At 47.2% G+C, this 26796-nt stretch overlaps 1 long non-coding RNA gene across 1 annotated transcript; it reads right to left on the reverse strand.

The window, feature by feature from the left end:
• Positions 1-10061: 10061 nt before the first annotated feature.
• On the reverse strand, positions 10062-25925 carry LOC116643654. The gene is made up of 3 exons (XR_004301593.1): positions 25698-25925; positions 22152-22247; positions 10062-10271 (listed from the first exon to the last, which is right to left on the reverse strand). It is a non-coding gene; the product is annotated as an uncharacterized LOC116643654 (long non-coding RNA).
• Between the last annotated feature and the right edge of the window lie 871 nt (positions 25926-26796).

Genomic DNA, 26796 nt, shown 5'->3' on the forward strand with positions numbered 1-26796 from the left:
GCCCCCACGCTTACAACGTGGAATAATCATGCATTGCCATTGTCTTATTGACCTGGGAAAGGTTTCTCTTCCTCGATCATAGATTCAGGGTCTGTCATGAAATTTTGAATCATCTAAAGAGTATAGTGCTCTTCAAGTATCCTTCCCGTGTGACATAAAGTTCTGATTTATTAACAGGATGCTCATATCACACACAGTTTGTTGAATATTCTGACCCAAGACCGCCAATTGGATGGAACCTTTGACTTCATTAAAGACATTCCTCTGACCGTTGGTGGGGGGAGGGATCCAACATCCTGCAGGCATTTGGGCAGCAGGTAAACAATGTTACGGCATACTACATTTATAGCCTTTATCAACACGTGGATGCCATTTGTAGAAATCTATCCAAGAGAAATAATCAGAGATATGCACAAATATTTGTGTATCAAGCTTTCCGCTACCACGGGGTTCATAGGGGAGAAACTAGAGTGTGTAGCTCCGTGAGGGTACACAGTGTGTCCATTACAAATCATTAAAGACATTTCATGATGCATCACTGGATAAAAAATCTCAGGTTATAGAGTAGTGTGTACAGTGTGACATGGATGTTTGTAAATCACGTGGGTACTGAAGAAAAGCCTGGAAGGAAAGGGTCTAAAGTGTTAACAATGGTGACCTCACAATAGTAGAGGCAGAAATACATAGCTACTTTGTATGCTCTTCTGTATTCTCTAAGTTTTCTTTAATAATCATGTGTGTTTTATAAAAAGATAGCCGTTAACCATTTCTACTTTAATAAATGCATTTGACATGGCTTCAAGTCTTCTTACGGTCCCGCGTGTCATCAATAATGAGGTGTGGGGCCATCCTGTCCTAGAGGGGAGGGTCTTTCAGGGAACTGCAAATTCCATGGGTGGGGCCATGCAGCTGCCACTGAGCATCGACCCTGTTACCCTGAAGAGACCATCCTCCCCACCTTGTGTTTAAGAACATCAGCAGGGCTGGGGCGCCTGGGTGGCTCAGTCGTTAAGGGTCTGCCTTCGGCTCAGGTCATGATCCCAGGGTCCTGGGATCGAGCCCCTCATCGAGCTCCCTGCTCAGCAGGAAGCCTGCTTCTCCCTCTGCCCCTCCCCCTGCTTGTGTTCCCTCTCTTGCTGTGTCTCTCTCTGTCGAATAAATAAATAAAATCTTAAAAAAAGAAGAAGAAGAAGAAGAAGAACATCAGCAGGGCTTTAGCACTTTATTTGGGGGTAAGGTTGAAAATCCCCAGCCTCCTTTGCCAGCACCTAAAGCCCTAACCACGTTCCAAATGACACACTGAGACTTTGGGAAAGCAGAAGGCCCCCTCCCACTTGGGGGTGCCTGACACAGATGGAAATGCACTCACCTTGAAAAGAAGGAAGTGACACGTTAGAAATGAGAATATCACCCTCGGAAAATTGGCCAGAATATCACACTCTATTACCAGTAAGGAATACATCCTAAAACCCCAACATTTGTTTAGTGAAAATAAAAGGGTGAAGAGAGTGTCGTGTGCATTCAGAACATGTGACCACAAATGGGCTGAAAGTTAGTTCTGGATGGAAAAGTTAAAAAAAAATCCCAGATTTAGGTCCTAAAGAAATGTGTCCATGCTGACTGCTCTGCAGCTCGAGTTTTGAATAACATCTTTATTTATTTACTGCTATAGATCACCTTTGTTTGGGGCCTATTAACTTGGTACATGTTTAAATCTTAGCAACTCACGATGTTTTGTCACAGGATTTTGCCGGATCAATCCATAAATTCAAGCAACCAGCTAAAAGGCTCCAATTTAAAAAACGCCTGTTATTTCACTTATTCTAGCCCTGGAGGGGCGCCAGAAGTCTACGTGGCAAGGGCTGCTGGCCGATCCTGTCTCCTCTCCTAGTCAGGAACACAGCTGGACTACAGTTCCCGGGCCCTCTGGTTAGCGGTGGCCGTGGGGCTGAGTGTGGGCCAATCACCTGGGAGCAGGAGAGCTGTCGCCACTTCCGGGTCAGGCTGATGAAGACCCTCCCTCTCCCCCAGTGCCTGGGCTCACTGCCCATCAGAGAGCCTGGAACCCCGCAACCAGAGTGACCCGACTGCAGCGTCCAGGATGCTCACTGCTCCCCTCCTTTGCCTCCTGCCTCGCTGTTTGTTGCTCCCTGTCAACTCCTCCTGCACGGCTGCCCTCCCCACTCTCCCCTCCTCCTGCACGGCTGCCCTCCCCCACTCTCCACTCCTCCTGTACGGCTGGCCCCCCCACTCTCCCCTCCTCCTGCACGGCTGCCCTCCCCCACTCTCCCCTCCTCCTGCACGGCTGCCCTCCCCACTCTCCCCTCCTCGTGCAGGGCTGCCCGGCCCCGCCCCAGCCACCTGTCAGGCCACCAGGCCCAGCCGTCCTGGCTTCAGTGCCCCCGAGCAAACGCTGCGGTCCCTCCGTGCCCAGACTGCGCGGGCCCAGGAACGCAAGGAAGCGAGAGCCCCCGGGCCCAAGTGGCCTGGAGCGGGAGGCGGCGGGAGACACACACACGCAGTCACATTTGGGGCCCGTGGCCTCCGGCCTCCGTGTCCCTTTCCTCGCCGGCGGCTCCTTGGAAATGTTGTCTGTGCTGAGAGTAGGCCCTGCTCTCTGTCCCATTCCCTCCCTGCCTCCCGCACGCCGACTTCTGTCCCACAGCTGCTGCGGCCACATGGGCACACTCCCCCGCAGCCCTGACCTTCACCTCGTGTGACCCGTGTGGACTTGCCCGCAGAGGGAATCCTGAGGAGCCCACACTCGCAATCCTCCATCCCACCCCGCTGGGAGGGCCTGCCCTCGGCATCTGGCCTTGGGCGATGACCGCTGGACCCCCTAGCGCACAGCCACGGCCGGGAGTGTGAGGGGCTTGGTTACCGCCCTAACGTGTCCGTTCTAGAGGGACGCGATCGATGGCAGAAGCAAGTGTCATTTTTGTGTGATGGGGCCAATGTTTTCACTTAGGAGGAAATAAGTTCCTGGACTTACCATTAAAAGTCAACAGGAAAATAAGACTTGCATACAGAATTGCATTCACTTGCACATATATCAATTTCTGGTGATATATTTGGTATATGATGTGAAGCTCCTTACTTTGAAGCTGACCATTTCCTGGGTAATGTTACTGTAATTGAGTTCTTAACTTTTGAACTTTGCCTTTATTTAAAAATAGCCAGGTAACTTGAGAAAAGGCAGCATAAATCAATACAGTGAAATGAATTCCTGTCCCTTGGATCATGGACAGTGCTGCATCCGCGATAACCGAGTGGCCTCTGGGCTTGCGCTGACTGAGTGTGAGTGCTGGAGCTCGGCAGCGGCGATGGCGCCCCGAAGAACCAAGCAAGGCAGGGCAGCCTCACCCAGGACACTGGGCTGCAGGCTCCCGGGCTTCCCCTGCTGCCCCATCAGTGGCAGGAGGAAGCTGGCCTGATCCCGACTCCTCCTGGGGAAGCACGGACCGAAGAAACTAGCTGAGTCCTCAGCCCTGTTGCACTTGCTCCCCACAAACCAAATCACAGTTGACATTTAGAGCATGGATCGGGTTCCTAGCGCTACCATAAGTAAGTCCCCAAAACACAGCTTAAACAACAGAATCATAGTCTCTCACAGTCCTGGCACCAAGAAGCCCCAAATCAAGGTGTCGGCAGGGCCACACTCCCTCTGTAGGCTCTGCGATGGGTGCGGGGGTGGGGGGTCCTTTCTTGCCTCTTCCAGCTTCTGGAGGTTCCTGGCAATCCTTGTCATTCCTTGGCTTGGAGATGCATCACTCCAATCTCTGCCTCTGTGGCCACATGGCTTCTCCTGGGTATCTGTGTCCACATTCCTCTCTCCTTAGGAGGACACCAGTCCTACTCCATGATGACCTCATTCCAACTCGGTTACATCAGCCAAGACCTGATGAGGTCACATCCACAGGCACCAGGGGTTAAGACATCAACACATCTTTTTGAGGGACACGATTCTACTTGCAACAGAGTATATTTTCTATGCCAGACAGTATGCCATGTTTTTTTTTCCTTTGATTGTTTTATTTCATCCTTATAACCATCCTGTGAGGTGGGAACACCCACTTTTCCCTGGTGAGAAAACAGGGCAGGCACATCCGTGCCCATGGGCACGCAGCTCTCACACTGCGGAGGGAGGTCCAGGCCCCCGCCTCCACCAGCTCTTCAGCGTGGGCTGGAGGCTGGAGAAGACCCTGCCAGTCATCACAGCCTAGCTCGAATCCTTGTGCTGAGTCAACTGACCAGTCCAGTCTGTGATTGGGACGTACGGGGGTGTCTCAAAGGCTCCTGGCTAGCAAGGGCGGACTTCAGTCTGAGAAAAGCAAGCATTTTCAGTAGAAGAACCCACACATGGAGGGCCTTTGCCAAAGCAATGGAGAGCTCCCAGCCCCACCCCAGGCTCTTGCCCATAAATGACACCGGAAATGGCCCGTGTACACCCCCCAGCCTGGTGCCACATAGGATGACAGCGCACCCCTCCTCACCCCACTGAATCCCTTTGGTGGGCTGGGCTCGGGCCCCCGGGGAGGGATGCCAGCCGCCCGGCACTTTGCTGGCCTGATTGTAAAGCTAACTAAACTAATTAATCACACCAGATTAATAAGAGTGACAAGGTGAGAGAGGTGACATTCTCCAAAATCTCCAATTTGATGTGAGTGCGCATATTTTTTTAATCCCCACAGCAATTTATTTTCTGTATAGCAAACTTTCTCCAAGAATGTCCCAAAATGTAGTCAAGGTTAACTGTGCTGTGAGCTTATTCAATATTTATGATTCTTTTTATTTGTATTACTAGGACTTTTTGGGGACTCCAAAGGGTCCATTAATCAAACAGAGTGACAAAATGAGCCATTTGACAATTGGAACAAGGGCTGCATATTATTATGATTATATGTCTATACGTACACATCCATACACACGGAGATATTTTGGGGAGGGTGTAGGAACAAAGGAACCAACTTAACTTTATCAACAGCTCCTGATTAATTGTTACAAAGTGTCATCCATAAATTTCCCTTCGATCTAATAATCCTCTCAGACGATTTAACAACATCCCCGGCGAGCTGACGTTACCAGGGCTGAGTTTCTGAGACAAGAAGGGGCGACACCCACGGCTCGCGTGACTGGCGACGGGCGGCGGACAGCGGGCACGGAGCTGACAGTTCGGTAATACAATTATCAGTGTGATCTGCTTAAGGATTCATCATCAGCTCCTGCCTTCTGAAGACTTAAAAAAATACCAAGACACACAGAGAGAAAGAGGTGATAAGAAGGCATCATTTTCCTTCAGCCTCATAACTGTAAATTGAAGAAAATTATTTTCTTTGCCTCCAGCTCATTGGCATATAGGCAGCATTATATTATAATTTCATAAGCATAAATCCTTTGAATAAATTTCAGAAGAATAACTGAATTAGAAATGCAAGTAAAGTATCTAAAAAACTTAACTGTCCCAGGCAGGGGAGGGGAGGTGTGAGGGGCACAGGCGAGGAGAGCGACCCTTTCCGGGTGCCTCCTGTGGGTCCCCAAAGGCCCAGGAAGAGCTCTGTGACAGGGAGAGGCTGTTTTTAACCCCCTTCTGAGCCTGATGGCAAATAAAATAAGCCCCTCTCCTCTCCCCATGCTCGTGTTCCAAGGAATTTGAGTCATAATTCATCATAAATTAATTTTGGAGAAACAACAGGCTTGGGGCGTGTTATAATTATTGTTACTTGTTTATTTATTATCGTGTTAACCATTATTTATTATTATGTTAAGCATATGTGAGATCACAAAGGTTGCTCCCTGCGGTTTCCTAGCAACAAGTCTGTGCGTCCTCTACACAAGTTTCCCCACACCCGGCTCCAGACTCCATCTCGGTGGGGGTGGGAGGCGGATGTCGGGTCAGGGGCCCATAGTATCTGTCCACTCCTGAGGGGACCCGGTGGGGCGCACTGAGGAGGTGAAGGGTCTGCCTGGCCCCGCGGCGATGGCTCACTCAAGGCACGGCAGATTGTTGGCAGACAAAGACCACTGAAAGGCAAAACCCTGGCCCCAAACAAAGACCCCAGGGGCTGGCTCAGGTTGGAAAGGATGTCCTTTCCTAGGCCCATCTTGGTCCTCAGGGAGCTGGCCAGTGGGCCTCCTCCATGACCAAGGGACATCTGGGAGGAGGAGGCTGAGGGTCAGGAGAAGGAGAGATTCCCTGAGGGCCTCCGCATCCCAGTCTGGGGCAGCCCCCATGCAGCTCCCCAGCTCCCTAGGGCAGCCTGATGGGCCCCATGAGCCCAGCACCATGTAATGGGAGTGAGGGACAGAGCCCTGAGTTTCAACTGTGTGCAGACAGCCTCTCAGAACAGGAATATCCATCTGCAGAGTCTGTTCTTGCGTCAGGGCAAAAGTTCAGAGAGGGACCGGGTTTTCATTTTTCCTGCATGGGGACCCTCCTGTGTAAAGGAAACCTTCCTTGGGGGCCCACAGAATGGGATGGAGGAGCGGCTGCTGAACCTGAGTGTCCGGGCTGGTCTCCCTTCTCCAGTGTCCTCAGACAGCCCTCCACACCTCCCGGCTGGATGACTTTCTATCGCGGTTAAGAAATGGATTGCAAAGGGGCCTGGTGATGTGGCCCAGTCTCATTATGGTGCGGCCCCTGCGTGCTGTCTCTGATGCAGGGCCCCTCCCTCCTGACAACCATACAGTGAGATCCCCTGGGAGAGGCATTTTTTTCCTAATAAACTTTTAATTTTAGAATAATTGGATTTACACAAAGAAAAAATTACAAAGACAGTACAGAATTCCCATATACCACACACCCAGTTTCCCTGCTAGTCACGTCTTCTATTACTGTGGTACATTTGTCACCATTAATGAACCAATATTGATGCATTATTATGAACTGAAGTCTATAGATTATTCAGATTTTCTTAGCTTTCACCTTTTTCTCTTCTGAGATTGCATCTCCTTAGGCTCCTCTGGGCTGAGAAAGGTTCTCGGGTTTCCCAGCGATTAATGACCTTGACAGTTTTGAGGAAGACCGGTCATGTATTTTGTAGAATGTCTCAGTTTGAGTTGGATGTTTCTCTTATGGGTAATGTTACGGACAGCATGTCTCCCCCAGATTTATATGGGGTAATCTAATCCCCAGTGCGGTCTTATTTGGAGGTGGGGCCTTTGGAAGGTGATCAGATCGCGAGGGTAGAGCCCTGATGAATGGGATCGGTGCCCTTGTAAGAAAAAGCCACGGAGTGAGTTAGCTCCTTTCCCCACCAGGCGGGGACATGGCGAGGCGTCAGCAGTCTGCAAAGGGGCCCTCGCTGGACCACACTGGCACCCGGATCTTGGATTTCCAGGCTCTGGAATCATGAGCAATACTTGTTTGCTGGTCACAAGCCATCAAGCTCGTGGGCTGAGACAGACTGCATTTATGGGTTCAGGGGGAGAAGGCCACAGAAGTGCTCTCAGGGGCACACCCTGTCAGAGGACTTACTATTGTTGGTGTTAAATGTGTCCACCTGGCCAGGCTGGTGTCTCTCGGGGTTCTCCACTGTCAGGTTGTGCTTCTCCCCATTTCAGTCCTGTACTTGGGGGCAGGAAGCCCCGAGGAGCAGCCCACCATGCTTAAGGAGCAAAGAACTATGTCCCACCTCCTCAAGGGTGGAATTTCCACACAAATTATTTGAAATTCTGCAGAGAAGATTTATCTCTTCTCCTTCATTCTTCCATTGATTCTATCGTTTATTTATAGCAACATGGACTTGGTTTAGGCTGAGTTATATTGCAACACGGCTTCACTCACGTTGCTCAAATGTGTTGGCCAGTGGACGTTCCTTCCACTGCTCCTGTGTCCTCTGGACGTGTCCCTGTCACGGTGGCACGATGGGTTTGGTTTTGTGTTTTAGCACTTGCTTACTTTCTGGCACTACAAGATGCTCCTGTCTCATGTCCTTGTCCCTATTCTGCAACTGACCCGTTCGCCACAGTCCCATGGTTCTTTTTACTGGAGAAGGGTATTAGCAACCACACTCTGGGTGCTGGGTGTGCTCACTGCTACAGGGTTGGGAGCTTTCAAGACTCTGCACATTTAAGTTGCAACCAGGATCAGTTACCAGAATCTCTGGAGATAGGACCAGGAATCATTATTTAATAAGCTTTGTCTGTCAAGCCATCTCTACTTTTATATTTGGTCAATAGTTGATAGGCTCCTCTTGGGGCATCTGGGTGGCTCAGTTAAACGTCTGCCTTCGGCTCAGGTCATGATCCCGGGGTCCTGGGATCGAGCCCTGTATCGGGCTCCCTGCTCAGGGGGGTCAGTTTCTCCCTCTCTCTCTTCCCCTTCCTACTGCTCATGCTCTCTCTCAAATCAATCAATCAATCAATCAATCTTTAAAAAAAGTAGTTGATGGCCTCCTAATTTGGGGATTAACAGCTTTGCAGCAAGCATACAGATACAGGGTGCCCCTCCACACTCCAGAAACGGCATGGAACTTTACCAGGATGTGTGGGGCTAAATGAAAGAACACTTTTGAGACACTGATTCTTTTCATTGTTTGGCGTGTGTGGGGTGAGGAGTGTCTGCCTCTCCCTTTCCTTTATTTCTTTTTCCTCCTTAATCCCTTGAGAAGTACCTGCCCTGTGCTCAGACTGTTAGAGTCCCAGAGGCCAGGACTGGCGTCCAGGCTGCGTCCCTCCCTCCCTAGCTGGTGACCCCAAGCAAGGGGCTGCACCTTCTTCTTCCTGTAGAGGGTGTTGCACTAAGACCATTGCCCATTAAATCGGAACTAGGTGGACAAATTTAGCAGAGCCTGCGGCACGTAGTAAACACCTTCCTTTCCTCCACCCCTAACCCCAGGGAAACAAGACAGGCCTGAAACGGGGGTGGGAGGCCAGCTTCTCACCCTCCCTGGACCAGAGCTCGGCACCCCAACCAGGGGCTTTCCTGGAAAGCAGTACCCAGGTGGGTCTATCCAGGCATAGCGGCCAAACAATCCTTCAGAGCCAGAGCACCCATGCCCAGAGATTCCTCCTGCAGTGTGGGCGCTATTTGTGCCTCAGGTCCTGCCCCGATTCCCTCCTGCTCACTCAGGCACCCAGGGAGCACTCCCACTGAAGCCTGCTCTGTGGCGTCCACTGGCCAGGGACAGTTGTTCAAATCAAAGGAATCAAATTGCTCATGAGACATTCTTCCTTGGAAGTCCTTTTCAGAATAAGAGCCTGCTTGTTGGCCAAGGCCACTTGGGAGGCCAGCCGCCAAGTCCACCCTGGCAGTCTTAATCATATAGTGAAACCTGCAAGAGGACTTTGGGGTGGTTCACAGAACCCAGGGCCTGGCAAACAACTGAGCCTTGGCCTCCAGCAGCTCCCCAGGGACACTTGGATGTGGCTCCATGGGACTCCTGTCCACGTTTCATAGTCTGGGGAAAAGAGACTTTCACCCCACCAGTGAGGCATGGCTACCTCGGGTAAATCAGCCACAGGGGGAAGGGCACAGGGGAACGGGGCACATGGGGTCCATGTAGTTAATTAGCAGTTTCTGTCCTTGAAACAGAACAATAAAATTATATTGGCAACAAGTATCTCATGCTAGGCACTTTAGACATTATCTCTTCAAGCTCTCCGAACAACCATACCACAGAGACACGGTTAAACCTTCACAGACGAGGAAGCAGGCAGAGGGAGGTCAAGTCCTACTGCCACAGTGACAGAATGGGGCCCTGAGACTGCAGTTGCATGGCCTTCTTTAGATGTGACGCTGGCACCACCCGGACCCGGGACAATGCAGGGGAGACGCCGGCAGCCATTCTTGCCCGGACTGCCAAAGCAAGTATAAATGCCCCGATTCCGACTTCCAGCCCATGTCCTACGCCAACGCCAGGAGCTCTTCCAAAGCCGGACCACTCGCTATCTCCCACACATGCCTTTGTTCGTGCCGTCTCCCTCCCTTCTCCTACCTGTTGGACCCCTCAGGACTCTGCACAAATGCCTCTTCCTAGGAAGCCTCCCTGAGTTTTGCTCCCTACAGGTCATGCTCAGATACCCTCATGGTTTTGAATATTGCTACTTACAATATTTTGCTTCGAGTTGAGTTTTGGAGTTCACCTCTTACTGCCATTCTTCTGTCATTCCCTTCAGACAAGATGAGGGTCTTCCTCGTCACGTTATCCTCTATCGTATCCAGCCTGGGATTGGTCACTGTTGGGTTGAGTTGATTTGAGCCTAAGGGACATCTGTGCGAAGTCCTTCCCTGTGGGGAGGAGAGCCCTCTCCATCACGTTGGTTCCTACCACCTGGAGAAGACATGTTGAGCAGATTCATCACCAATCCTTACAGAGATGGAAAGATATAGAAAAATGCCAAACATGACTATGGCCTTTGCAGTCTGTGGACAGGTGCTCCCTGCTGCCCTGAAGGTCGGTGCAGCCACGGGACTTGCTTTGGGCAATGAAGTCAAATGATGAAAGGGTCTCTCCCAGGTGGAAAGGAAGGGTCGGGGCACTTGCTGGGCTCCCATGCCCCCTTTGTCCTGGCTGGGCACTCGACAGAGCCTGTGTCTAGATGCAGGACCGTAAGCAGGGTCCCCTATGTGACCCCAGCGAGCAGAACTCTCCTGAGAAGAAGACAGAACTCGCGTGCTAAGCCACGGAGACTTTGGGTTATGTGTTGCCATGGCTTAACCTAGCCTTTTTGAGGAGCAGAGTTACACATTGTACCTTCTTCTCAAGCTAATCAGGCTCTTGTTTGTTGATAGAAAGAGGGTTCATAATAATGACAATGAGTAATTAAGTGTGGTAACAAAATGCGTATAAAACGGCCTCAGCCCTATTGTGCAGTGTAGTTCTGAGCATACGCACACATACACTAAAGCAAACAGTATGGACTTTCCTTGGAAGCAATTTTTCATGCTTCTATGAAAGCTGTTAATTTTTCTCATTGGACGTAGGCCAATTCGGCTCAGTTCATGAAGGCATCCATCGCAAAATTCATCTAGCATTGTTTCCTAAAGCTACCTAAGGTGCAGACTAGAAAAGTGGGTATTTTCTCTTAATGAAAAGATAGTCAGGCTAAGGGAAAAATGCCTTTCCTTTCTTCCTTTCTCTTTCTTCCCTTAAAAAACTCAGAATGATGTTGTGATTAACTTGCATTTTGCAGCATAGTGGATATGACAGTCGACCAAATTAATCCCATTATGCAAAACCCAGTTCACAAATGGTTTTGCATTTTTGCAAAATTATGTCAATTTCCCTATAAATTGGAGAGACTCTGTCAGTTTTCCGATCTGCACATAGATGCTACTCAGTGCTATATATCTATATTCCTCTAATTCAGAAAGATACAGATTTTAGCTCCATGGCACAAATTAGGATTCATAACTTTAATGTTGATATTTTTGTTTACATGAGACTCACATGAGAATTACCATTCATTTTCATACTCATTTAAAATCTTCTTCCCCATCATACTCATTGTGGTGGGAAAAAAGAATTAGGAGCTTGAAGAGAAGATGGGGAAAACAAAATTCTTAATTACTGCGATATTTGCACCATGGTTCATTCTTTCCTTGCACTTCTGGAGCTCACGGGTCCTCCAGCCGGGCTCCCGCACCCTGGCCAGGCTCTGCCTCTCTGTCCGCGTCCTCAGGGGCAGAGCAGGGATGCCCGCCCACCTGCCGTCCTCTTGGCCAGCCGCAGACGTGCTGGTGGTGGCCAAATCTGCTTGGCATGGGCTGCGATCTGTGAATTCCCTGTAACCGGACCAACTTGTCAAATTAAGCCCACTCCTGCGTGGAACGGCAGAGCAGCCGGGATCTGGAAGTCCCCGCTCTCTGACCCCTGTCACCAGCCCTCCGAGCCTCTAACATCTGCTCTCTGGGAGCTGCCTCTTCACCTGCTTCATTTCAGATGCAGCCGGGCCCTGCCGATCTCAGCTCGCCGTTGCTTCTCTCTCTCTTAACGGGAGAAAGAAAAAGCTTCCTTGTTTGGAAGACTGGCGCTCTGAGGGCTAAATCACTTACTGAATTCAGAAAATCTATTTTTTAATGGTTATTCTTTCTCCTCGTAGCACTTTTTATTCTGGTAATGCTTTCTTGAACAGTGAATTGTTGACTTTTTATGCTTTAGATTTATTAGACATGTGTCAAGTTGTCAACCTCCTACCGTTTGCATTTGTGTCCACCTTGCAAACAGCAGGGAAAAATACTTTTTTTTTCCATGAACGCTCACTTCTTGGCAGTTCTGAAACAAATTTTTGAACAGTTGCTGTTCCTATTGATAGCAATAGTTTGATGTTTCAAAAAAAACCAGGGTTTTATTTTCCCCTAAATTTTTGACATGTTCTGTCATATCATATCATATCATACCCTGATGCATCAAAAACAAAAAGAAGGGAGGTCCCAGCCTGCACTGTTCACATAGATCATGAGTCTTCGCTAAACACCCTCCCATCTGTTCACCACGTCCATCCTTTTGTTCCATCTCCAATGCTGGTATTCCTCAATAAAATCTGTTCTTGCTTCTTTCAAGATGCTGCAGTTTCTCCAGCAAGGCTTCCTAATCTTGGGGAGAAAGAGTCTCAAGGAATTAGGAGACTGTTTGCATTTTCCTACTGCTGGCTGGCTGGAAGTTGGATACATCCCTGGAACCAACAGCAAACAATAATACAAAAGAAGAATATACAAATGAAGTGATCACCCAGTAGCCCCAGGCAAATATCCCCTACAATGCTGAAACTGTGGGGGAAAAAAAGTCAGCAATGAAAACTCTTCCTCCCAGAGACTCGCCCTGCCAGTCGGCCAGAACATCCATGCTGTGACTTTGAAACGAGGGATGGAGACAGTGTGACCCGCTGCCTCCTGTTCTGACCCAGCAGCTTGTCGGTCATCCAGCTGCCGGGCTTGCAGAAAGGGGAGGTGGGACCGGCCGACCCCACGCCGGCTGCCCGGCCACTCTCAGACTCCTGCCTGGACGCAGCCTCGGGTCGAGCCTCATGGAGCCTCTCTCACTAGCTGCAACTGCAGGGGAAGGGCCAGCTTCCCACAGAGCAGGTGTCCGTGGAAATCCGCGAGCTGTAGGTGGGCCAGGGGCACTCAGGAGGACCTTACAAAGATGATGGCCCCTCAACGCGCGCATCAGCCTGGGGCTTCCTGGCGCACGGCCTGGTCAGGGCACCCGGCGGACAGCAGCCCCGTGATGGGACCCCAGCCCAGCCTCCCACAGGAGCCGGCGTCTCCCAGAGCCGCTGGAGCGTGGTCCACACGCGTCCATCCTTTGGCCAGAACTGTCCCTTCAGCTCGGTGCAGACACTGCAGCCTCTGGGAGGCTGTGTGGCCTTGTGGGCAGGCTTAGTGGTGTCCCTACACCTTGCTCAGGCTACTCATTTCCGGCCCTCCCCTGGCCTGCCGGCCACCTTCAGGGCGCTGGACCCCCTGTATCCTCAGAACTTGAAAGGCTATGGGCCCTGAGCCTCTAGAGGATTTGACACAGGGACTTGAGTAGATGTGCATTTTAGAGAAATTGTGCTTGGGACGTAAGGGTGGATTGCGGGTTGGGGTGAGGGGGCAGGTAGGTGATGGTGGTAATCGTTCTGCTGGGAAGCAGGGAAGGTCCAACCTAGGGACTGGGAATAGGGACAAAGGCGGGGCCAGTTGGAGATAGTTAAGTGGAAGAATCAAGAGGATTTGCTTGCTTGTCAGACAAGCAGGCTGGAGGAGCGGCGTGGGAGACCCATCAGGGTGGGCCACTCAGAAGGGCAGGCAGGCTCTGTGTGCACTGGGCAGTGAAGGGGTCCGGGCTGAGAGCGTGAGGCTGGCTTTTGCAATCCTTGGCAGAGGGGCACTCGGAGGGCACTGAGCTCTGGGCTCCAGGTTCCCATTCTGTGTAAGAAGAGTGGGCTTGGCTCCTTCCAGGACCCACATTCTAGAACTCTTCGGGGTTTCTATAAGGCAAACAACATGGCACTGGGTGTAATGCTCTTGCTTAGGTAAAGTCCCAGCCCTCCTAGAGCTGTATTCCTTTCCTGGGGGCTGAAAACAATAGAAATTTATTCTCTCCTGGTTCTAGAAGCCAGAAGTCTGAAATCAATGTGTTGACAGGGCCGTGCTTCCTCCAGAAGCTCTAAGGAATAATCCTTCCTTGCCTCTTCCATCTCCTGGCGGCTCCTGGCAGCACCTGACGGCTCCTGGCAGGTCTTGACTTAAGGCTGTGTCACCCCATCTCTCGCTCCAGCGTCCTCTGCCCTCCTTTGTGTGTCTGTGTCTGTCTGTGTCTTCTCCTCCTGCGAGGACATCAGTCATGGGACCTAGGGCTCACCCTAACCCAGTGTGGCCACATCTTAACGGATTACATCTGCTAAGACTCTATTTCCAATCAGGTCACATTCTGAGGTTCCAGGTGAACTTGAACTTTGGGGGAACATGATTCAATCCTTATACCTGCACTTTCTTGCTGGCGTAGGAATTCTTCCCGGAGCCAGGGCTCCAATGCGGGCTGCTTGTCTGCGGTCACCACCAGTCAATGAGAAGAAAATGTTGAAGTTCCACTTCTTTGTGTTTAAAATTGTTAATTTGGGGTAAGTTGTATAACATACAAAATCTAGTAGTACTGTGGTACATGTATATAATCAACAAGTAAATTTACATTCATTGCGGGGCTCACAGATTTGTTAACAATGGGAGATGCTCCATGGTGGAGGATCCTGTCCAGGCGTTGCTCGCTACCTGGCACCTACAATTACGTAATGTGCAGGAAGGAAATGGGGTTGAATAAAAAGAAAACACTTGCTCATCATTTCACCCTCTGAGATGCTGTATTAAGTGGTGGTAATGAGCTCTCGCTCTGGAGCTCATTTCCATTGCTCGGCCACTATCTGGCCTTGTGATCTGGGGCAAATTACGTCTCTGTTTCGAAGGGGGTTGAGAATTCTACTACCATCTTGGCCCACCGCAGAAATCTAGGATTCGGCACAATGCCCCACCCCCAGACATTGGCTATGGTCCTCACCAAGACAGCAACTGGGACTGAGGAGGCACAGGCCGGGGCCACATGTGGCCCCAGCTCTGCCCCTTCTGAATCCATGCCTCCACGAAGCCTGTCTGGCCCCCACTGGGCACCAGCGCTCACTCCTGAGCACCCTCAGACCAGCCGTGGCACGCCTTCCGCGGAGAAGAAGGGACTTTGGGGGGCAAGGTTGAAGGCTCATTTGAAGCTCTATCACCCTCTACTCTTGAGTCCCCCGGCAACAAAAGCATTCCAGATGACGTAGGTTGAAGTGTATGCGTGTGTGCACGCGTGTTTGAATGCATGTGTGTGTGTGTGTGTGTGTGTGCGCGCGCACACGCGCAGAGAGGGTGAGGAAAAGAAAGATTAGGAGCTCCCATCCCAGGCTAATGAGGCCTGTAAGTATGGGGCGAAATCACACTGGACCATTTTGCAACAGAATTGCACAGTAGAATGATAATTAATTTGTTGTCCAACATTACCCATAGGCCTTTTTTAGCATTTCTACTTTCCTGGCTGTTACTGCCCATTGAATTCCAATGTTTTGGATTAATATCCTCTGGTTAAATCTCCCTGCAGTTTTGCACACTGAGTCTCATTTTATTTCTTGTCCATATTTCTGGGCTCTTTGAATGATTTCTCTGTCGTCGCTGGTCTTCTCAACACCTCCCAATTTTGTATAATCTGTGAATGTAATTAACAAGTCTTTACCTTCTCCTGCAGATAATTAGCAGAGATGTTAAATAAAGCCAGGCTTAGCACGGATGGTTAGGGCACCATGCTAGACTCCCCCCAACATGTGACATACAGCTATTTATCATTATCTTTGTTTACAGCCTTCCCGCCAGTTCTAGCCAACACAGTGGAGCTCACCTGCCCTGAGGAGGGAATTCGGTCGGTGGCGCTGATCAGAGCAAAGCCGCACAGCACATCAGCTCTGGGACTGGGCCCTTCACCCAACCTGGCCCCGCTGTCCTCCTGCTGAAGGAAGTCCAACCAGGAGCGCCGTGCTCCCTCCCCTCAAGTGTCTGAGCCTCCTCTGTTGGCTGGCTCCCTTTCCTGGCCCCTCCTTCCCACATTACATTTATATGTAAAGAGGCCTCTCAAACCCCCCATCCCCCAAACCTGATCTTCCCACTGTCCTCCTTTCTCAGTAACATCCCCTCCCTCCCGGCCCAGGCCAAAAATGTCCGCATCATCCCTGACTAGACTCTTTCTTGCACGCTCCACAGCCAGTCTGCTAGCGATCCCAGTTGGCACAGCCCTCAAAGTGCATGGAGATCTAGCTGCTTCTTCTCCATCGCCAGCTGCCCTGCCTGATGACTGCGACCCTCCACCCGCCGCCCCTCTTGCTGCCTCAGCTCAGCAGCTGGAACCTGCTAAAACGCAAGTCGGAGAGCGCCCGTCCTTCCTCAAACTTCTCCGCAGCCTTCCCACCCATCCCGAGGAAAACTAAGTCCTCCTGTGATGTGTTCGCTTCCTGCTGTTGTTACAGCAAGTTCTCCCAACGTCAGAGGCTTCCACAACACGAGTGTGCGATCTCGCAGTCCTGGAGGTCCGGAGTCCCCGAACGGTCTCATTGGCTGCCCTCAAGGTGTAGGCAGGGTCCCGTTCCCTCTGGAGGCTCTGGGGCAGGATCTGTTTCTGTGCCCTTTGCAGCCGTGCAGAGAGGCTGCCGGCACCGCGGGGCTCATGGCCACATGGCTCCGAAGTCGGCTTCCATGCCCCACCTCCTCTGACACTCCCGTCTCTCTTCCACTGACAAGGACTCATGCGATGACACTGGGGCCACTGGATAATCCAGGATATTCTCAGGATCCTTAACTGGATGACATCTGCAGAATCCCTCTTGCCATGCGAGGTGACATGGCTTGTGGCAGGTTCCGGGGTTTAGAACGTGCACATATTTAGAGCCCTTCCTCTGCCTGCCACAAAAGGCCTTCAGGATCCACACCACCAGCTGGCTGATTCCCCTGCCGACTGCGTCTTCTCTCTCCCCATTGCACACTCCCCTCCCGCCAGACTGGCAGGGGCACGGGGTGGGGGTGGGGGCCGATGTGAAATATTTACTGATTTTCCTGGTGGAAATACTCCCGCCGTGGCCGATTTTCACCTGCCGACATGGTATCGCCAAGCACAGAGTTGGGGAGAGGTGCCAGCAGGCCCCCAGCAGGGCCACTGGGCTTGCCCTCCTTCCTCTCTGCCCCAGGTACTGCGGCTCTCATGGGGCCTCCTTCAAGCCCTTCTCCAAATACCACCTTCACAAAGAGGCCTTCCCTCCACCCTCTCACCCCATATTCCCTTCCCTTCCTCATCACATTTTCTTTGCCCTTCATCACCATCTGAAATTGTGCATTAAACTTATTTATCCCGCGTATTTCTTATCTCCCTGGAGTAGAATGTGAAAGCCAGGAAGGCAGCGTTTTGCTCTGTGCAGTGTGCTGCGGGCGGCCAGTTACCTCCAGCACCTGGAACCATGCCTGACACACCACGCTCCTCACTTGATAGTGCTAAGGGGTAAGTGGCTGAATGAATGCTGGACCCTGCTGAAGACAGGATGGAGAGACTCCTCCTGCCACTGCTGGGCCGTCAGAGGAACAGTGCAGTAGAAGAGTGCAGCTCATTGCTTTGAAACCCATGCTGTGTCTTTCTAAGAGGCCCCTTTTATTTTAGTGTATGCACTTGTTCTTTTCCTTCTCAGCATCGCAGTTGTTTTGCTGGATATCTGTTTTAGATTTGCTAGGGACTCATTGAAATAATGGTCATGTGCTTTGCAGGAAAGCTAATCAGTTACTATTTACTAATTTCATAGTAAATCCCCAGCCTACATACTTCTTTATAATAATAATGTATAATTCAAGGAGACCAGAAGGAAAAGGATTAATCCACGAAATCTTCAGGGAAGTATGTTGACAAGGATTCTATGAAATGCTCATTTATTTAGGGGTGAGGTAGAAGGTGTAGGCATAACATTAAGGTTACCATGCTAGATAGTGGAGATTAGAGGAAAAAAAAACGTGATTCTTATGGGATAGGAAAGTATCAAGAATAGTTTGGAACTAAAATGATATTTAACATTTATTCGTTCCTTATTAAATGTCAGGTGCCGTACTAAATGTTTTACTTACATTATCTCCAAACAAATGAGAGATGTCCATCCAAAGATAATGGTCAGGTACTAGACAAGAGCAATTTACAATCACTATAATTATAACTATATATAACCATTAATAACTCACTCCACTGTGCAACACAGGAAACGTTCCACCGTGTCATTCAAACTTTTGGCCTTAAGCGTGGTTGTGTCCTTTGACATTTCTTCTCAGACCTCCTCTTCCAAGCTGACTCCAGCCTGACCCAGGATGGCTCTGTCCCCTCCAAGCTGGCCCGGGAGCCCTGGATCTTGTAACTATCAGTAGACGCTTCCATCACCCATTTTCTCAGGGTTTCAGGATAGCTATGATATTCATCGTATTTCTCAAAGTGGCTTTGTGATGGTATTGGGAATTTTAAGAAAGGTTTCCATGATCAATAGGAGTAGGAAATAATATGTTCAACAGTGTTAACCTGTTTTCTTTACTACGTGACACCTCAGAGCTCTTCATGTGTATCATGTGTGGCAAATCATCAAAAAGCGGGTATTATTTACACAGTCTCCCAAATTTATGTCAACATGTTGAAGTTTGAGCAATGTCCTGGATAATTTCTGTTCTCTGGAAAGCATTTGGGAAATACGGTTTTACTTGTCCTGTGGCATTTCTTCTGTCTCCAACCAGTGACTGATGTTCAGTTGACCATTTGATGGGAATATGGAAGAGGGGATTCTAGCAACAATCGAGTGAAGAGCCCTAGCTTGGGCAAATGGTCCTGCCAAGAACAATTAGAAAAGATAGATAGATAGATAGATAGATGATAGATAGATAGATAGATAGACAGACAGACAGACATGGATGATAGAGGACAGATGACAAAGGATTAATAGATGATAAAAGATAAATAGATAAGATAAAGATAAGAGAGAGATATTGGTAGATGATAGAGAAGATAGATGATAGATAGATAGATAGATGAGAGAGAGAGAGAGTTAGCCCCAGATATAGCTATTTCTTTTAAAGGCAGTAGAGGGCTGCTGAGGGGATCAGGACTTAGGACTCATGACCATAAGAGGAGGAAACTTCAGAGAAGCGAGCTGACTTGCTATGAGCCACACTTTCTCTCAGGACTATTGCAGATTCTTGATATAAAGCAAAATCTAAGAATCTGGGTCAGGGGCTGGGACTAAGAGGCAGAGAAGCTGTCAGAGTTTCTGGTAATCTTACAGGGCTACAGAGATAAAAGCTGGATCTCAAGGACGCCTGAGCAGAACCAAGATCCCAGGAAGAAAGAGGACACAGAGAGGTGAGTTTAACATTCACGGCTTTCCACTTGAAGCATTTGCCAAATTTTCAATCTGTGCAGAACAAAAAGCTAAGAAAGTAAATAGAAATTGACTGAACCACAGACCATGATGTTTGGCCAAGCAAATAGGAGAGATCTCATTAAATATGCAGGCTCTCATTTGGGATTTTTGGAGGCGTACACCCTTAAATCAGACATGAAGAAAAGTGAGATAGATGATAAAAACTGTGAGTCAGGCTGGAAACAGCTCCGTTATTTTTTGGATTAAGATAATATACTCCATTCTAACTGACAATCAGAAGAGAGTGAGCCATTTAGCGTTTTGCACATTATACCTGGCATTCAACAACAATTACTAAGCTACCAAAAAGCAAGACCAAGAGAAAAAATAGGCTACAGACATAGGCAAAATGACTTGACCTAATTATTGGAGTTCTCAGATATGCACTTTGACCTAACTGTGACTAATATAGTGAAGAAAATAGTGAAAATATGGAGAATTTCACCAGAGAATCAGAATACATAAAAGGAAATTAAATAAAAACTGTAGAAATAAAAAGGGAAACGATTAAGAAATCTATGTGCTTAACACAAGATTGAATTTGGCAAGAAAAGATTCGTAAAGTAGAAGATAAATGAATAGAAAGCATCCATACTGAATCACAGAGTGCAAATATAGTGGTAAGTACTGAGAAGAGAATAAAAGACGTACAGAACACAGAGAAAAAGCCAATGTATGCATGGCTGGAGTCCCAGAAATGGAGGAGAGAGAGGGGTATTAGCAATGTTGGAAGAGAAAATGGCAGCCATTTCCCAAAAATGATGAAAGACATCAAGAAGCATTATGAGACTCAGGCATAACTTGATAACTATAAAACCAACCACACCCAGATACATCATGCTAAAACTGTTGAAAAGCAGAGAAAATCTTGGTGCATTAGGTTCAAAGGGGCAACACTGTTACTGATGGTCGCTTTCTCCATAAAAATTATGGGAGCCAGAAAACATTTGAATGAATTAACATCCTTAAAGTGCTAAAAAAAGTCTAACTGCCAACCTTGAATTTTGTATCCAGCAAAAATATTCTTCAAAAATAAAATAAAATAAAAAATATTTTCAACAAATAAAAGCAGAGGAACTCTATCAGCGGAATTGCCCTAAAAATTTTACAGTAGTATCCGGGCAGAAAGAAAATGATGCCAGCTACATTAACAATAGTACAGAAATTAAGGGAATGTGGATACATATATTTAAATATTGAGTAAACAAAGCAATAATAATAGTGACAGTCATGGTCTAAAATGGTAGTAAAATGCGTGACCTTTTTGGCCTTATTTTCATGAACACAAAAATTAGGAGTGGGAAATGTAGTTAAAATGTTCTAAGGCCCGAGCATTGCCTGACAAGTGACAAAAGCACTAATCTGTATTCAAACAATATAATCTCTAGAGTAATTATTAAAAAGACAATAAAAGGACATATAACCAGCAAGCTATAAAGAAGAAAGATAAAATAATAAAAATATTTTTAAAACTTGAAAATATTTTGAACAGAATTATAATAAAAATGTGACATATCAAGGTGTGTGGATTTCTGAGCAGCTAAATCTGTGCTTAGGAGAAAAGGTATAGCCTTAAGTCCATAGACTAAAAAAGAGGAAAGCTGAAAAACCTATGATATAAATGGCCATCTCAAAAAGTTGGAAAAAAAGCAATTAATTAAACTCAACTACAGTAGAAGGGAAGAAATAGTAAAGATAAGAGCAGAATCAATGAAATAGAAAATGAACCTACAGTAGAGAGAATTAACAAAATCTAATTATTTGAAAAGACTAGAAAATGATAAATTTGTGGCAAGACTGGTCAAAATATAAAGAAAGAAGGCAAAAGTTATCAATATCAGTAATGAAAAAAGAGGTATCATATAGATTCTGATTCTATAAACATTAAAAAAGAGTTTTATAAAACTACTTAGTCAAATAATTTAAAATTTTAGATAAAATGGACAAATTCCTAGAAAAAACTTATATAAGGAGAAATAAAAATTTGAATGGCCTTATATTGATTTTAAAAATTGAATCTGTAATTTCAAATCGTCACATCAAGAAATCTCCAAGCTCAGAATGCATCCACATTTACAAACATTTAGAGAACAAATACTAAGACAAAGATGTTATACAAAAATATGTGTGGCAGGGGAGAAATTGCCCACCTGATTATATAAAGACAGGATAATCTTGATATTAAAACCTCATAAAAATATTAAAAGAAAGAAAACTTACAAGCTAATCTCTCTCATGAACATAAATGCAAAAATCTCAAAAATTAGCAAAGCAAATTTCATGGCATAAGAAAATAACACATCATATTCAAGTTGAGTTTATCCCAGGAATGTAAGGATAATTTAACATTAAAAACTGTATTTTACCACATTGATAGAATAGGAGAAAACAGTTATTTTAATAAAAATGAAACTAAAAAAGGATTTAATAAAATTCTACACCCAGTCTTGATGAAAATTCTTAGCAAGCAAGGAATGTAATATTCTTTTTTTTTTTAAGAAAAAGAGAGAGGGGGAGGGGCAGAGGGAGAGGGAGAGAAAGAATCTTAAGCAGGCTCCCTGCCCAGTGCAGAAGCCGACATGGGACTTGATCTCACAACTCTGAGATCATGACCTGAACTGAAATCAAGAGTCAGATGCTTAACCGCCTGAGCCACCCAGGCGCTCCTGGGAATATAATATTCTTAGTATGATACAGAGTATCTACAAAATCCTTACCAGAAAAATCATGCTTCATGGTCCAATATGGGAATCTTTCCCCCAGACAAGATTGTCAAAACCCACCACTTCTACTCCAACATTTGATTGGAGATCCTAGCCAAGGCAAAAAGACAAGAAAAAATATAAAGTGTAAGGACTGGAAATAAAGACATTAAACTGTCATTATTCATTACTATAAACTTGACTGTCTATGTAGAAAATGTTATTCAGAATGTATACATATACATGTAAAATGTATACATAGAAAATCTAGAAGAATCTTCAGATAAAACTGAGAATATAAAAAGAAATGTAGCAAGGTCACTAGATACAAGATAAATATAATAAAAGTCAATTATATATTATATATGTATATATATAATATGCATATATGTGTGTGTGTATATATATATGTGCAAAAACAAATAGAAAATAAATAAATTTAAAGATACCATATATAATAAAACATATCCAGAAATAAACATCCAGGAATAAATCTAATAAGAGATGTACAGGAACACTAAATTGAAAACAACACAATAATATGAAGAGAAATTTAAGACTTCTTCCCAAATTGGTCCCAAGATTGAGACAAGATAATTACTAGAATGTATGAAAATGCAAAGGAGTAAGAATAGCCATGTCTATCCTGAAGAAGAAAAGAAAGTTAGAGGACCTATAATTTCAAATAACAAGTAATGAAGACAGTATAGGAATGGTGCAAGAATATCCAAAAAGACCAACAAAACAAAACTGAGTTCAGAAAGAGACCCACATATATATACTCCTTTGATAGATGACTTTACTGAAGTGGGAAAGGGTGTTAGTTTTCAATAAATGGAGTTGAGTCAATCACATATCCATGGATTAAAAAAATTAATAATTTTAACCTGCACTCATGCTAGACCTAAAAATCAATCTCAGATACAACATATAGATTTAAGTGTGAGATGTAAAGTGCTTTTGGAAGGAAATACTGGAGAAGATCTTGGGGCAAGCAGATAGTTGTTAAACATGACATAAAAAACATAGGTCATAAAGGAATAACTGATTAAGTGAGCCACTTTAAAGCTAACACCTTCTGTTCGTCAAAAGGCACCATCAAGAGAGTGAAAAGGCAAGCCACAGACTAGGAGAAGATGTGTGAAAAACAGAGAATTGTATCTGTAATACATAAAGAACTCGTACCAATCAATAAGAGAAAGAAATCCAATAGAAAAAAATGGGTTTAAAACAACTTAAATCCTTTACAAAGAGGATATCCAAATGGCCAAAAGAACATATGAAGAAGATCAATCTTGTTAGTCATCGGGAAATTGAAATAAACACAATATATCCACCTGAATACCTACAATGAAAGTCTCACAAAACCAAGTATCAGGGAGGATCGGGAGCAACTGGAACTTCCAACGCACCACTGATAAGAGAATAAAGAAATATGATCACTCTGGAAAACCACTTGACAGTATTCAGTGTAAAGACCACATGCGTGCATATTCCATGACACGAAATGTGTACTTAGGTGTAGCAAAAGGGACGTACAAAAATGGGTGTTGCAGCTTTATTTGGAATAGCTCCAAACTGGAAACCACCTAATGCCCCTCAACAGTAAGACAAATAAATTCCAGTACAATCCATCTGTGAAACACTATCACACAATGACAAGGAACAAACCACACAAAGAAAATGGATGAATCTCGTAAATACAATATTGAGCAAAGGAAGAATACAAGAACTACAGAAAAGTAAAGACGGAATATACTCTCTGATTCCATTTCTATAAAGGTCAAATAGACAAAATGGATCTTTGGCATTTATAGTCAATGGTGGCTACCTTTCTGGGAGGGTGTGAGGGGGCGTCTGGGACACTAGTCGTGTGTTACTTCTTGATCGGATGCTGGTTTTGTAAGTGCGCTTACTCTGAAAGTTCACCTTGGCTTATACTTCAAAAATGCATTAAAGCACGTACTAGAATGGCCCAAATCCAGAATGCTGACCACACCCCGTGCTGGGAAGCATGCGGAGCAGGGGGAACTCTCCTTCACTGCTGGTGGGAATGCAAAACAGTGCAGCCCCGTTGGAAGTCAGCTTGGTGGTTTCTTTTTTTTTTTTTTTTTAAGATTTTATTTATTTATTTGACAGAGAGACAGTGAGAGCAGGAACACAAGCAGGGGGAGTGGGAGAGGGAGAAGCAGGCTTCCCGCCGAGCAGGGAGCCCGATGTGGGGCTCGATCCCAGGACCCTGGGACCATGACCTGAGCCGAAGGCAGACGCTTAACGACTGAGCCACCCAGGTGCCCCAGCTTGGCGGTTTCTTAATGAAACTAAACATACTCTTACGTACAATCCAGCAATTACGCTCATTGGTATTTACCCAAAGAGTGAAAACTTGTGTCCACACAAAAACCTGCACGCAGATGTTTATAGCAGCTTTTTCATAATTGCCAAAGCCTGAAAGGAACCAAGTTGTCCTTCAGTAGATGACGGATAAATAAACTGTGGCCCCTCCAGACGGTGGAATATTATTCGGCGCTAAAAAGAAATGACCTATGGAGCCATAAAAAGACATGGAAGAACCTTAAATGCATATTCTAAGTGCAAGAAGCCAATCTGAAGATGTGACATCCTATACAATTCCAGCTATAGGACATTCTGGAAAATGCAAAACAATGGAATCAGTAAAAGGATCCGTGGTTGTTAGGAGCTGGTTGGGGGAAGGATGCATAAGTGGAGCGGAACTCATCTTCAGGGCATTGAAACTATTATATTATTACAGTAGATATAGGTTATTACTCATTTGTCCAAACACATAGAATGTACAAGAGCAAGGGTGAAGAGTAAAGTACGGACTTTAGGTGATAATGATGTGTCGAGGTAGGTTCATCAATCGTAACAAATTGTAACACTCTGGTGGGGCATCTTGGTAGTGGGGAGGCTGTGGGGTGTGAAGGCATGGGATATATGGGAAATCTGTGTGTGCTTTCTGCTCAGTTTTGATGTTAACTTAAAACTGCCCTAAAAAATAAACCATATTTGAAATTGTTTAATGCATTAAAATAAAAATGTCATGCTTGGGGCACCTGGGTGCCTTCAGTCAGTTGAGTTTCTGACTCTTGGTTTCAGCTCAGGTCATGATCTCAGGATCACGAGATCGAGCCTCCAATTGGGCTCCACGCTCAGGGGAGAGTCTGCTTGAGATTCTCTCTCCCTCTGCCCCTCCCCCCATACTCGTTCTCTCTCTCTGTCTCTCTCAAATAAATAAATAAATCTTTAAAAAAATAATGTTATGCTTGTCTTTTTTTTTTTTTTTTTTAAAATTTTTTTTTTTTTTTTGAAAGGGGGAGATAAAGCGAGAGAGGGAACACAAGCAGGGGGAGTGGGAGAGGGAGAAGCAGGCTTCCCGCGGAGCAGGGAGCCTGATGCGGGGCTCGATCCCAGGACCCTGGGATCATGACCTGAGCAGAAGGCAGTCCCTTAATGACTGAGCCACCCAGGTGCCCTGTTATTGTCTCTTAAATAGCAGCATATTTAAGTATTTTAAATAGAAAAAGGTGTGTGTCCTACCTTCACACCCAGAGGCAATCCCTGTTAAGAGCGGCTCTCTATCCTCTCTGTCCTTCTTTTGTGAGCAAACACCCAGGGCCTGGTGCCCAGGAATGCCCACCATTGCAGGGTTATATCCCAGGATGCATTCACGTGATTCCTCCGGGCTCCTGTTAACACATCTTTAAATTGCCAGTGTTGGTTAGATTAGGATTAGATTGTAAGGCCTCTGGCAGTCCTGAAATTCTACAGTTCTCTTCCTCTCCTGGATTAATTGGGCAAATTTGGCGGAGTGTTGGCCAGAACTAGGCCCTGTGCTAGCCTGGTAAACGAAAGGCATGCAGGCGTGAATGAGAGAGATGTGGGCCAGTCCTGCCTTCCGGGAGCCCGGCTCACTGCAGGAAGCCTCAGGCGGTGAGCCCAGGAGCGGCCCAGAGTGCCTGGGCTGTGAGGGCCGGAAGCAGAGGGCGCTAAGGAGGGTTGGGAGGCCCGCCAATGTGGGGTGCCGGTGGGGGGGCGCTCGGAGGGGCTGTCCTATGAGTGGCTTCTTGAAGGTCAACAGATGTTAGCCTGCCCTGGGTGGTGGTGCAGGGGGAGCGGGGAGAGGAGCGTGGGGAGGGGCCTCTTCCCAGGGATGCGCGATGTTGACATTCATTCATTCCACCTGCTGAGCTGAACCGCTCCTGATGGAGAAGGCGTCCTGCCCCCCTCCCTCGGCTTGCAGAGGATCCATGAGTTCATCGCTGATGGTGGAATTCAGGCACGGAGAGCATCTGGGAAAGGAGGCTCTGACGTGATGCTCAGGTCTAGCCCTGCCCTTGCTGATGGACCTACCTCCGTGCCAGGAGGGCTGAGGCCGAGGCCAAGTCTCCCGCAATCCCCCGCTCCAGGCTCCAGCAGCACTGTTGGTGCCGTGCCCGGGGTTGGCGCCCAGACAGCAGAGGTGCTTCTCCCCCCCACGCCTCCTGTGCACCCGCAGCACGGCCTCCCCCCCACGCCCCCTGAGCACCTGCAGCGCGGGCCTCCCCCCACGCCCCCTGAGCACCCGCAGCACGGCCTCCCCCCCACGCCCCCTGAGCACCCGCAGCATGGGCCTCCCCCCCAGGCCCCCTGTGCACCC

Source organism: Phoca vitulina, unplaced genomic scaffold, assembly GCF_004348235.1.
Source record: "Phoca vitulina isolate PV1807 unplaced genomic scaffold, GSC_HSeal_1.0 scaffold27, whole genome shotgun sequence".
NCBI classification, from domain to species: domain Eukaryota; kingdom Metazoa; phylum Chordata; class Mammalia; order Carnivora; family Phocidae; genus Phoca; species Phoca vitulina.